The 14291-nt window shown below is 42.6% G+C and overlaps 1 protein-coding gene across 3 annotated transcripts in view; it reads left to right on the top strand.

The window, feature by feature from the left end:
- The window catches only part of pisd (phosphatidylserine decarboxylase), a 175025-nt gene that overhangs the window by 37002 nt on the left and 123732 nt on the right, over positions 1-14291 (top strand). The window contains exon 3 of one of the 3 annotated variants that reach the window (XM_063031827.1): positions 4154-4306. The exons of the other annotated variants lie outside the window; for them this stretch is intronic. The gene's annotated coding sequence lies outside the window, so the exon portion shown is untranslated. The remainder of the gene's footprint in view (positions 1-4153; positions 4307-14291) is intronic. 3 annotated transcript variants of the gene reach the window in all.

Here is a 14291-nt window from a genome sequence, read left to right as displayed (position 1 = left end):
TTCCCAATCTATTCTGATATGTCAATCCATGGCCGCCTCTACTGTTGCGATGAGGCCATGAAGCTATACATAAAGATTGACACACAACTAATGTGCAAAAAAAGACAAATTGTGAAATGTAGCAGTTTTAGGTGACATTCTGAACCTACACAAACTTCTGAGAAAGTTAGAAATGCTGTCATGCTTTCTTTGTGATGGTATTTGCATGCTGGCCCCAGGACAGGTCGCCGATATAATAATGCCAAAGAATTTAAATTATCTAACCCTCTGCACCTTCAATCCCTTAATGAGGATTGGCTCGAGGACCTCTGGTTTCTTCTTCCAATAGTTAATAATCAGCTGTTTGGTGTTGATTACTTTAATTGAGAGGTTGCTGTTGTGACAACATTTGACTGGATTTTCAATCAGATTTACTGGTGCACAAAGCAGATGATGGTTGAGCAAATTATTCCTTGATCAACAAATGGATTAAAGGGTGTGACTCTGTCATGTCGATATGAGCAATGAATCAAGAGGTGGGATTTTAACAGACGTGTTCATCCCCAAGCAGACAGGGTAGAACAGTGCAAGATGATACTGAAATTATTGCAAATGCTGTGTGAATATTTCTATTGCGTCTCCTAAAGGCTCCAACTGCTGACACCTAGTGAATTTGGTTAATTTTAGTGATGTTAAGAAAGAGACTTAAGGGCAAATGCTACAATGATTGTCTCCTCAATGTAGAAAAGCCTGTATTAGAGATGCTGGTTGTCTCTTCAAAGCTGTTCCAAGGTTTCTGTGATTTTGGTATCTACTCAACAAAATAAGGTTGGTCAGGAACTTCTTGTCAGGTCTATTTCTGTTTCATCTGGAAGTTGCTGCACAGTGACAGAGCCCATTAAATTCAAAGTTCAAATAAATTATTATCAAAGTACAAATATGTCACCATACACAATCCTGAAATTCATTTTCTTGTGGGTATAATCAGTAAATCCATAATAGAATAATAACCATAATAGAATCAATGAAGGACAACAACAACTAGGGTGTTCAACCAGTGTGTAAAAGACACAAATTGTGCAAACATTAAAAAAAAGAGAAATAATAAATAAATAAGGAACAGATATCGGAAACAGGAGATGAAGAATCCTCAAAAGTGAGTCAATATGTTGTGGGAACATTTCAGTGATGGGGCAGGTGAAGTTGATTGAAGTTATCCCCTTTGGTTCAAGAGCCTGATGGTTGAGGAGTAATAACTATTCGTAACCTGGCTGCGAGTCTTGATGCTCCTGTACATTTTTTCTGTTGGGATTAATTAGGGTTAAATAGGTTATTATTGGCTGGGAGTCTGTACTGGTGAGGTGCTGCAAATATTGGTGCTCACACTCTATTTCAGTACTGAAAGATTGAAAATCATTGGAGAGATCACATTGCCTTGTACATGAAGGCACTAACATAGGTTCATGGTGTGGAAGGGAAAGAGGGAGAAGAGTGGAGCAGTAATTCAGTGGTGAGGGGAACAGACAAGAAATTCTGTGGATGTGAATGGGACACCCGGATAGTATGTTGCCTCCCAGGTGCCAGAGTCACGGACATTTTGGATCACGTCCACAATATTTTGGAGTGGAAGGTTGAGCAGCCTATGTACCAGTGACATAGGAAGGAAAATCAAAGAGGTCCTGAAAAGAGAGCTAGGTAGAAAGCTGAGAAGCAGGACCTCCCAGGTAGTAATTTCTGGATTGCTGCCTGTGCCACGCGCCAGTGAGAGTAGAAACAGGATGATCTGGCTAATTAATGTGTGGCTGAGAAGCTGGTGCAGGGGGCAGAACTTCAGGTTCTTGGATCATTGGGATCTCTCTGGGGGAGGTATGATCTGTTCAAAAATGATGGGCTGCACCTGAACCCGCGGGGAACCAATATTCTTGCAGGCAGGTTTGTTAGAGATCTTGGGGAGGGTTTAAACTAATTTGGCAGGGGGAACCGGAGTGAAGGGACTCAGGATAGGACGGATGGTAGAAAATCAAAGGTAGCATCCAGTCAGGCTGTCAGGAAAGGCAGGCAGATGATAGGACATAATTGCAGCTAGCAGGATGAATATCAGTGCATTAGGGGTGCAGAATCAAAAAGGTAGCAAATACATTACTCAAAGTGTTACACCTCAATGTATGGAGATCTTATTACACTTTTACAGAATTTCAGGTATGATGATGTGGCCATCACTGAATCATGGCTGAAGAATGGTTGTAGTTGGGAGCTAAGTGTCCAAGGTTACACGTTGTATTGGAGGAATAGGAAGGTAGGCAAAGGGGGTGGTGTGACTCAGGTGGTAAAGAATGGTATCAAATCAGTAGAAAGATGTGACATAGGATCGGAAGATGTTAAATCTTTGTGGGTTGAGTTAAGAAACTGCAAAGGTAAAAGGATACTGATGGCAGTTATATACAGGCCTCCCAACAGTAGCTAGGATGTGGACCACAGGTTACAACAGGAAATAGAAAAAATGTGTCAAAAAGGCAATGCTATGATTGTCATGGGAGATTTCAACACACAGGTCGATTGGGAAAATCAGGTTGGTAATGGATCTCAAGAGAGTAAGTTTGTTGAATGCCTGTGACATGGCCTTTTAGAACAGTTTGTCGTTGAGCCTACTAGGGGATCAGCTATATTGGATTGGATGTCGTGTAATGAACTGAAGGTGATTAGGGAGTTTAAGGTAAAAGAACCCTTAGGGAGCAGTGATCACAATATGAGTTGAACTTGAAATTTGATAGGGAGAAAGTAAAGTCTGACATAGCAGTATTTCAGTGGAGTAAAGGAAATTACAGTGGTGTGAGGGAGGAGTTGGTCAAAGTAAATTGGAAAGAGATACTGGCAGGGATGACAGCAGAGCAGCAATAGCGTGAGTTTCTGGGAAAAATAAAGAAGGTGCAGGACAGATGTATTGCAAAAACGTAGAAATACTTAAATGGCAAAATAGTACAACCATGGCTGATGAGGGAAGTCAAAGCTGATGTAAAAGCAAAAGAGAGGGCATACAACAAAGCAAAAATTAGTGGGAAGACAGAGGATTGGGAAGCTTTTAAAACCCTACAGAGAACAACTAAAAGAATCATTAGGATGAAAAGATGAAATTTGAAAGCAAGCTAGCAAACAATATCAAAGTGGAGAGTAAAAACTTTTTCAAATATGAAAAAAAAATAAAAGAGAGATGAGAGTGGTGTAAGCTTAAATTCACCGGACCAATAACGACACCACAAGCAGTTCTTTACTTTATCCTTTTCACCAGTTTATTTGTTCGAACTTAGCCGGCGAGAAGGTTCGGAGCCAAGCGTCAGAGAGACAAGTCAGTTAGAGCAAAACTTAATTACTTAGATAAGAGAGTCCACTAAATCAAGGTTTTAATTAAAAATGAATATTCCGTCCAGTCCTTATCAGTTATTCCCTTTTGTTAGACAAAGGAGGGAATTTAGCTAAGTGGTGTGAAACCGTAAGGTATGGTGTGTGCGACATGTGTGAACTCAGCCCCCATATTGTTCTCAAGAGAGAACGTTAATCTAAGCAAGCTGAAGGCAGATTCCTCAGTGAAGGACAAACAGAAGAACTTTATACACTATCCAAAACAGAGCATACTTAAGTTGGCACTTAATTTTAATCCATTATTGACAAGAGTTCAAGAATCATTTCTTACATCCCCAATACCCTTAAAACTTCATCATTCCCTCCTTTTTATCAATACCTTTCAGAACAGATTGTTGCTTCTACAGCATGATACAAAACATGGCCAAAGGCACCGTAGGATACAGACAATAATCAAAATTAATACAATCAAACTTCCAAAATGCAAAAACAACCCCCAGAAGTCCCCGAATATATTGAAGGGCCAGGTCCATCCCCCTTTCACAAGACTTAAATCGCTCAGTCAGTACAGTGCTGCGCGTACGCCGGATACCACTCACAACACTAGTCCCAGAAATAAGATGGTCAGGAATTACGATCATGTACCCGACGTCTCTTCTTATTATCCAGGTGTCCAATTGTTTCTCTCCTTCAAGATGAATTATGTCCCCAGCTCTGACTTCAGTGGTGTCCCAATCATCCCTCAGAATACATCGCTCTGTGCTGTTGTTATTCAGAGTACCTGGTTGGTTCAAAGTAATGGTCAAATATTTTTCAGGATCTCCACAAGAATTAAGGACTTCATTCACCGTCACAACTTGGAACCGACCCTTGTGAAAGCTTACACCATCATCTGAACACTTCTTACTTGGGCAGCTCATCTTTGCTGCTCTGTCGAAGCTTTGTAGCTTGATCCCCATCTTTGTTTCTTGTGAGTTATCTGATAATGTAACTTCTGCAAGCTGGGTTTTCTTTAATATATTGGAATGTACAAACTTTGTAGTTCATGTTGATACATCTCTGTCTCCAAAACTGCGACAACCTTTCCTTTGTTGCCTGTATAATCAGTCTGTGTCTCTTCACAGTTTTTATGTTTTGAATTTATGTAGTGAGGTGTAGTATCCCCTTTGCACAGTTCCCATTGATGTTCTGCAGGTATGTCAGGAGTTTTCAGGAGATCCAGCTTTGAGGGCGTCTGCAGTGTCTGTAGCCGAACTTTATTCATTGGCATTGTGGACTGAATCCATTCACTCTCCCTTTTACTGCAGCCATCATATTGTGTTTCAGTCACTCGAGTCAATGCAGAATCACAGCTGTTTATTTGTATTCTGTGTATTTGTATGTTGTTTTGTATCTGATCTCTGAAAAGTGTTCTTTAATGGATTTATATGCGTGGGCGATTGTAAGTTCCCTAACTTGTTCTTTCTCGTCAAACAAAACTTTGCACCTTTCTGTACAGTAGCTGGAGATGGGAACACCTTCAAAGTACTATTTACACACTGTCTTGTCTTCATACTTTTCAGCTTCCCATTCTCACCTCTCTTCATAGTGCTACATAGCCGAGACCCAGAAACAGTCTGCTTAATAGCCTTTAGACAGTCTGGATGCGGTATCACTTTTCTCTTCAACCAGGGTTTCTTTCCATTTCTTCGATCTCAGTGCCCCATTGGGACTAGTAAATCTTTTACCAGGCAGCTTAACGGAACAAAGTTTCTCACAATCTTTCAATAGACTTTGCCTCTTTTTGTTCTCAGTAAACCTATATTGTGGAACTGGTTTCTCATTTTCTATATCTGCACAGCTCAAAATAATGCTGAGATTCAGCTATTATATTTTCTTTTGATTGGTTAAATGGCGACTGGTATCATAATGGGTACTGCAATTTCATTCATTTGTGTTTCAGGAATAGTAAAAATTTCTACGTTATTCACTGGACGTTCAGGGACTGCTTCACTGACATCGAGAGTGTCTGGAATACTTGATTTCACAAAATTCTCTTCATTGCTGCTTTCCATTTGACTTAAGTCCATGGGGAAAGTTTTTATCCCTTTTGTTTCATCAATTCCATGTCCAAATGCAATTTCCTGGAAGTGTTTCTTTTCCACCAGTGATGAATTTTCCTTTACTCCAAGAGAGTCCTTGTACTCAGTTCCCTCAGTAACACGTTTGCAGTCTGTTGGATGTATCCACCAAGATTGCCCTTTTAGTTTCACAGCTGTAGGAGTGGTCAGTAACACCTGATATGGTCCTTTCCATTGAGGTCGGAGTTTCCCTCAATCCCAGTTCTCGATCAGGACAGGATCTTGACCAGGCTCAATCGTGGGGTAGTCACCTTTAGGCTGGGTTTCATCTTCCTGGTAGGCCTGCCGCACCTGTGAATGCAAGCTTTGGAGAGTTTTAGTTAACTTGCTTAAGTATTTTACCATCTCCTCCCCCAAGGTATGCATATCTAATTTTGCAGGTAAGCTGTCAGGGAGGAGCGGCAAACAAGGTTGGGGTCCCCATGGGGTTCTCATAGGCTTCCCGTAGATAATTTCTGCAGGTGATAACCCCGTCTTACTTGATGGCATGATTCTCATATGGAATAGGGCTGAGGGTAAAACCTTCAACCGGGTCAATCCGGTTTCTTGTGTAAGTTTGGCCAACTTACCTTCAAAGTACCATTGGCTGGTTCCAATATGGCAGCTGCTTTCGGACGATGGGTGCAGTGGAACTGCTGTTTTATAGCAAGTTCTTTACAGACTTCCTCATTTATTTTGGCAACAAAATGTGGCCCATTGTCCAAGCTTATCAATTCTGGAATCCATAGCGAGGAATTGTTTCTTGTAGCAATATTTTCACAACAATCATAGCAGTATTATTAGTTGTAGGAACAGCTTAAATCCATCTGCTAAATACATCTACTATCACCAAGCAATACTTATAACAATGTACTCTAGGTAGTTCTACAAAATCAAGTTGCAAACAAGAAAAAGACCCACCAGGCAAGGGGGTAGTTCCGGAAACACAAGGCATTCCCCTTCCAGGGTTCAGTTTTTTTCTTTTACAAATTAAACATGCTTTGGCTCGTTTTTCAGCTGCCTGCTGGAAGTCAGGGTACAACATTATTGTAATAATGTATTAACCATTCCCTCCTTGCCCACGTGTGTACAATTATGTACATAATCTATCAAAATAGGTAAGAACACAGGGGGAAACAGACCTGCCCTGCAGGGGTCACCCATAAATTGGTCTGAGGTTCAAGGTGGCAACCCATTTGGGACTGTAGTTTGTGCTCTCTTTTAGGGGCGCCTCCCTGGAAGTTATGTATTTCCCCCATGTCTGGCATACCCGTCCTTAGATTTTGTCTAATAAGAGCTTGCTGGGTTCCCAAGGGGACTAGAAGTGTGGGATTCAAGGCTGTCTGTTTGGCCACTGCATCAGCCTGAGCATTACCATTAGATATAGTCATAGTCATACTTTATTGATCCCGGGGGAAATTGGTTTTCGTTACAGTTGCACCATAAATAATAAATAGTAATAACACCATAAATAGTTAAATAGTAATATGTAAATTATGCCAGGAAATAAGTCCAGGACCAGCCTATTGGCTCAGGGTGTCTGACCCTCCAAGGGAGGAGTTGTAAAGTTTGATGGCCACAGGCAGGAATGACTCCCTATGACGCTCTGTGTTGCATCTCGGTGGAATAAGTCTCTGGCTGAATGTACTCCTGTGCCCAACCAGTACATTATGTAGTGGATGGGAGAAATTGTCCAAGATGGCATGCAACTTGGACAGCATCCTCTTTTCAGACACCACCGTCAGAGAGTCCAGTTCCATCCCCACAACATCACTGGCCTTACAAATGAGTTTGTTGATTCTGTTGGTGTCTGCTACCCTCAGCCTGCTGCCCCAGCACACAACAGATTCTCATATCTCATCAGATTCCCCAGTATGAGCTAGACATTTAATAATAGCCAAAACCCGAGGTAGCTGTAGAGCAGTGAATAAGTTGTTTACAAAGGTAGCATTACTAATGGGGTGGCCAGAGGAAGTCAGGAATCCCGTAACTCCAAATGCATGATGGGAGTCTGTGTAAACGTTCACACTTTAGTCTGTTACTAGGATACAGGCATGAGTCAGAGCAAACTGCTCAGCCGTCTGGGCAGAGACAGCTGTTTCAAAAGAGGCCTGCTCAATTACTCCACTGTCTTGTCATTATTGATTAGCCTGCTGGATCCACAAAAGAGCTTCCATCTTCATAAAACATTGCCTTGGGCTTGAGGGGAAGGGATGGGAGAGTCTGTTCTTCTTTCGCGGTGATCTGGACGGGGAGGGTGAGTTGGTGCAGCCGACTTCATGGCCTGAAATTGCCCAAAGATGTGGTACGTCTTGGGTTTGGTCAGTATTAAAAGAGTGTCTTACCAGATAGAAACAGAGAAACATAGAAAATAGGTGCAGGAGTAGGCCATTCGGCCCTTCGAGCCTGCACCACCATTTATTATGATCATGGCTGATCATCCAACTCAGAACCCCGCCCCAGCCTTCCCTCCATACCCCCTGACCCCTGTAGCCACAAGGGCCATATCTAACTCCCTCTTAAACATAGCCAATGAACTGGCCTCAACAGTTTGCTGTGGCAGAGAATTCCACAGATTCACCACTCTCTGTGTGAAGAAGTTTTTCCTAATCTCGGTCCTAAAAGGCTTCCCCTCTATCCTCAAACTGTGACCCCTCGTTCTGGACTTCCCCAACATCGGGAACAATCTTCCTGCATCTAGCCTGTCCAATCTCTTTAGGATCTTATACATTTCAATCAGATCCCCCCTCAATCTTCTAAATTCCAATGAGTACAAGCCCAGTTCATCCAGTCTTTCTTCATATGAAAGTCCTGCCATCCCAGGAATCAATCTGGTGAACCTTCTTTGTACTCCCTCTATGGCAAAGATGTCTTTCCTCAGATTAGGGGACCAAAACCGCACACAATACTCCAGGTGTGGTCTCACCAAGGCCTTGTACAACTGCAGTAGTACCTCCCTGCTCCTGTACTCGAATCCTCTCGCTATAAATGCCAGCATACCATTCGCCTTTTTTACTGCCTGCTGTACCTGCATGCCCACTTTCAATGACTGGTGTATAATGACACCCAGGTCTCGTTGCACCTCCCCTTTTCCTAATCGGCCACCATTCAGATAATAATCTGTTTTCCTATTTTTGCCACCAAAGTGGATAACTTCACATTTATCCACATTAAATTGCATCTGCCATGAGTTTGCCCACTCACCCAACCTATCCAAGTCACCCTGCATCCTCTTAGCATCCTCCTCACTGCTAACACTGCCACCCAGCTTCGTGTCATCCGCAAACTTGGAGATGCTGCATTTAATTCCCTCATCCAAGTCATTAATATATATTGTAAACAACTGGGGTCCCAGCACTGAGCCTTGCGGTACCCCACTAGTCACCGCCTGCCATTCTGAAAAGGTCCCGTTTATTCCCACTCTTTGCTTCCTGTCTGCTAACCAATTCTCCACCCACACCAATACCTTACCCCCAATACCGTGTGCTTTAAGTTTGCACACTAATCTCCTGTGTGGGACCTTGTCAAAAGCCTTTTGAAAATCCAAATATACCACATCCACTGGTTCTCCCCTATCCACTCTACTAGTTACATCCTCAAAAAATTCTATGAGATTCGTCAGACATGATTTTCCTTTCACAAGGAACCCCAGGCTCTTTGGCTTGAACCCAGGGCAAACCCTAACAGTGGTATGGGGAACCACCAGTCCTGTCTGTCGCCAAAGGAAATCCGGAACTTTGGCCAGTAATGCACTGCTGTCTCTTCCTTTAACCTCTCCAATCACTGTGACTGGGAACTTCTGTCCCTCGAGGGGTGCATAATATTGGCTTTCCTCAGTGGCGCACCCCATAGGTTCATAGCACAGGGTCACATGGGGGTCGACCGCTGGCAGTGGGGTTCAAACGAAGTAGAGTCCAGATTAAGTGCCCACCACTGGAGGGGGGGGCGGTTGGTAACTGGGGAAGCTGTCGGTTGTTCACTAGTCCCAGGGTGATACCCTTGTCTGTGCATAGAATCTCAACTTCCAATGGACGGAACAGGTCTCTCCCTGCTAGATTACACCTCGGACTGGTGATGGCTGTAAATGAAACCTCACACTGGGTCCCCCTGGAATTCCACCTGCAGTGGCTGGGTACGTGAATACGTGTGTTCCGTGCTCCGGTTCCCATTTCTGATCCCTAGATATAGCCCGCTTGCGTCCTTCTCCCCGCTGAACATATTCACCTTTAATATTAGTTCCCTTCGGGGTTGATCAGGATTCAAAAACTTGAGTCCCAATAAGATGTCAAGGCTCGTCGCATTCGATTGTCAGGCCAATCCATATTATTTGTTTTAATCATGTTGGCTAACTTAATTGGTAAGCATTGGAGCAGTCGGGCATTAAACTGGGGGGACAGATTCCCATTATTAGAGGCTTTCTCCTGCGAAAGTGCCGTAGCAGGCCACAAATTGCACCCGATAGTCTAGTCCTGATTTCCCAGGCTTAGCTTTGCATTCAAGTACTTTAGTGATATTTACAGGTTGTTGGAGAGCCCTCTCCAAGGCTTGAATAATCTGGTCTGTCTGTTCATTCTCATTATGGATTTCCGCCTGTAAATCCTGATAGGTTTGGTATCTTAATTCTGCCTTCCATTTCTGCTGCTCATCAGCTGAGACAATCATGCAGCAGAGACCAAATAAATCTTGCAGTGTCGCATTATACATTTGTTTTGTCATCGTCGTCGTCTTCTTCATGTGCCTTGCGCATTACACGCTTGGGTGATCATGGCTCTCCACATCGAACGATCCCTCGCAGCGTCAGTGATATCTCGCACACTTAGATCTGCTAGTTCTTTCACAGTGTCCATATATTTTCTTCTTTTCCTTTCTCTTCTTCGTTTCCCAGCTAAACGGCCTTGTAATGTCAGGCATTCTATTTCTCCCTTTCTGATGACATGGCCCAGGAATTTAAGTTTCCTCTCATTTAATATTCTCATTAAAGGTCTCTTTGTATGGGCACGTTGGAGTACTGTCTCATTAGTTACCCTATCTCTATATGATATTTTCAGCATTCTTCCAAGAAACCACATTTCTGTTGCTTCTAAGTTTCTTTGGAGTTCTGGTGTTATAGTCCATGTTTCGGAAGCATACAGCAAGATTGACCAGATGTAACATTTTAGTAGCCTAAGCCTTGTTGTCATAGACATGTGTCTTGGTAAAAATGGGTTTCATTTTTTGGAATTTGGTTTTGGCAATAGCAATTCTTCTTTTTATTTCTACTTTACTTCTAGCATCTTGTGATATAACGCTACCAAGGTAATTAAAGCTGGTCTTTTGTTCAATCTCTTGGTTACCTATGTACAATTGGCAGTTGGGAGTATCCTGCTGTTTTGATATTACCATACATTTGTTTTTTTTTACAGTTGATGGTTAGACCAAAATCTGCACTTGTACTACTTTGTCTAGGAGGATTTGTAGGTCTTTTGCAGCACTTGCTATTAGGGTGGTATCGTCTGCATTTCTTATATTGTTGATGTTAACACCTCCAATTTTTATCCCATCCAAGTCTTCTATTTCTCTGAGAATCATTTCACTATAGATATTAAATAATTCCGGTGAGGCAACGCATCTTTGTCTAACTCCTCTTTGAATTTTAGTCCAACTGCTTATATTATCATCAATTTTTACCGTCGCCGTTTGATTCCAAGATAAATTTTGAAGCAGTTGTTTGTCCCTTCTGTCAATGTTTAGTTAAACGAGAATTTGAAGTAATTTTTCATTTTGCACTTTGTTGAATGCTTCAGTGAAATCAATAAAACATAAAAAGACATCATTTTGATATTCAATTGCCCTTTCTGAAAGCATTCGTGGTATGAAAATTGCGTTCCTAGTTCCTCTATCTTCAATAAACCCATATTACAGTTTAGAAGTTTCTGGTCTTAACTTGTTTTTAATTCGACTCAGAACAATTCTCAACAAGATCTTTATTATGTGACTCATGAGACTGATTGTTCTATAATTTTCGCAGTCGATAGTTCCAGGAATTTTTGGCAGAGTTATAAATACCGATTTCAAGAGATCGTCAGGCAATACACCAGACTCATATATTCCATTAAACAGTTGAAAAAGAATATCTATGCCTAGATCTTCTAGGGCTTGTATCATTTTCACTGAAATTTCATCAGGTCCGGTGGCTTTACCATGTTTCATGCTTTTCATTGCTTTAGTTATTTCTTCTTTGGTAATAGGTGGGCCAGAATTAAGGTGTTTAATATCTGGGGGTTCCCCTCTATTATCTTCAAAAAGCTGCTCTATAGTAGGTGAATCCACTTCTCACCTACTTTATCTGGATCTATTATTATGGATCTATCTGCTGATCTTATGCATCCTGTAGAGGAGGTTTTCTTAATTCCAGTAATTTCCTTAATTTTCTTGTGCATTTCTTTGCTGTTGTTAATATGGCCTTCAACTTCATTGCATTTTTGAGCCAGCCATTCTTCCTTTGCAATATTGCACAATTGTCTGATCTGTCTGTCTAGCACTTCATTATTCTTCACTAACCTTCCTTGTTCCATCAGATCTAGAATTTCTTTGGTTGTCTACCACTTGTTGGTGTGTTGGATTTTTTGCAGTGGGATTATCTCCTCTGCAGATTGCTGTATAGCATATTTAAATCTGTCCCAGATAGATGTTGTTTCTTTTTCGTTGAGATATTCTTCTACAGCTGTTTTGAATTGTTGTTTAAGTACGCTATCATTTTTAAGTTCTCCCAACATGTACTTCTTTCTCTTTTTTCAATGTTTCAGTTTCTTTAATTTTGTTTTGATGGTAGCTATTACTGGATGGTGATTTGAACCACAGTCTGCTCCTAGGTAGACTTTAGAATTTGTGATACTATTTCTAAAGCGTTCATTGATGGTAATGAAATCTATTTGATTCCTTGTTCTATCTCCAGGGCTAACCCCAGTACACAATCTACGTGGATAGTTTTTATACCAAGTATTGGTGATCATTTGGTTGTTTCTGACACACCAATCAGTAAACCTTTGTATAGTACTGCGGACATACTAAGCAAACTGTGCTGGTTTTTCTTTTCTATTTGGGGCCTGATTCATGATCATTATCATTTCTAGAGGCTCCCAGGGTGCATACACAAGAATTACTGAGGGCTGGCCCTCCTCGGCTGCTTGTAAATTGGGCAGCATTTGGGTGGGCAATTGTCTTGGTGGAGCCATTAACTCTGGGGATTTATTGGATTCTTCCCTCCCTGTCTCAGAATAATCCTGGGTATTCCCTTCCTGGATCTCAGGGTATAGAGAGCCTCCCCTTCCCTACCGCCGCTGTTTTACCCGAGCAGCCACCGTATCTGAGTACTAAACACAAAATACTCTGCAGACGCTGGGGTCAAAGCAACACTCACAACACGCTGGAGGAACTCAGCGGGTCAGAAAGCATCCATGGAAATGATCAGTCAATGTTTTGGGCCGGAACCCTTCGTCAGGACTGAAGAGGGAGGGGGCAGAGGCCCTATAAAGAAGGTGGGGGGAGGGTGGGAAGGAGAAGGCTGGTTGGTTCCAGGTGAAAAACCAGTAAGGGGAAAGGTAAAGGGGTGGGGGAGGGGAAGCAGGGAGGTGATAGGCTGGAAAGGTGAAGAAGGAATGGGGGAAAACACAATGGATAGTAGAAGGAGGCGGAACCTACTTCTTCCCCTCCCCCACCCCTTTATCTTTCCCGTTACTGCTTTTTCACCTGGAATCTACCAGCCTTCTCCTTCCCACCCTCCCCCCACCTTCTTTATAGGGCCTCTGCCCCCTCCCTCTTCAGTTCTGACAAAGGGTTATGGCCGGAAACGTTGACTGATCGTTTCCATGGATGCTGCCGGACCTGCTCAGTTCCTCCAGAGTGTTGTATCTGAGTACTGGGAGGATTGGGGTTCGGGAGCACTGGGTGCACTCGGCCCCTGATAAGGTAGGGGATACAGTGGGTGCCCAATCCTTATCGCAGTCACTGTCCTCAAACAGGGTCGGTATGCCAGACAATGGGTTCGAGATCCCGTATTTGCCCTGGATCTCACGCGCGGCACTGCCGATTTAAACCTTCCTGTCTGTTCATATCTGTTTTGCCTGTTTTCATTGTCTTTCTCGTTCTTTAATCAATAATTGCCACTTTCTTTGTTTACCGCAATTATTTTTCCAAATTAAATTTACTGCTTGTTCACAAGAGGTTATATCCCAAGTTCCCCTTGGTGGCCACACATCCTTTCCCAGTTTCTTTGTTAGCACTGCACTTAACATCTGGATAGACTGCAGGGGAGTCCCTTTCCCCTCTGTTTGGCCAAACGTCTGTCCCGTCCTGTGCTGGTCAATTTACCGGGTCAACCGCGTGTCACCCAATTAGTTACTTCAATTTACCAGGACACTGCCACTGGCCCGCCAGGTCAATTAGAATAGACCAGGTCAGTTACCCCCTTATCTAATTACCGGGTTCTGCCACCAGCCCCAAAATGTAATAAGTTACTGCCACTAACCTGCTGCCCAATCGCTGTGGCCAACCCAAAAGAAAAACGTAATAGGTCACTGCCACTGATCCGCTGCCCAATTCTTCAGCACCCATAGACTTTAATACTCACAAAAACAACTGCTAGCCTTATTCTCCATTAATACTCACAAAAACAACTGCTAGCCTTATTCTCTGTTAATACTCACAGAAACAACTGCTTGTCTTGTTCTCCATTAATACTCACAAAAACAACTGCTAGCCTTATTCTCTGTTAATACTCACAGAAACAACTGCTTGTCTTGTTCTCCATTAATACTCACAAAAACAACTGCTTATCTTATTCTCCTGGTCCGGGTGGTTCGTTGGATCCCGTCAAGG

Source organism: Mobula hypostoma, chromosome 23 (genome assembly GCF_963921235.1).
Source record: "Mobula hypostoma chromosome 23, sMobHyp1.1, whole genome shotgun sequence".
In the NCBI taxonomy this organism is placed as follows: Eukaryota; Metazoa; Chordata; class Chondrichthyes; order Myliobatiformes; family Myliobatidae; genus Mobula; species Mobula hypostoma.
Note: the sequence above shows the minus strand (reverse complement) of the source record. Positions and strands in the feature narration are given on the sequence as shown.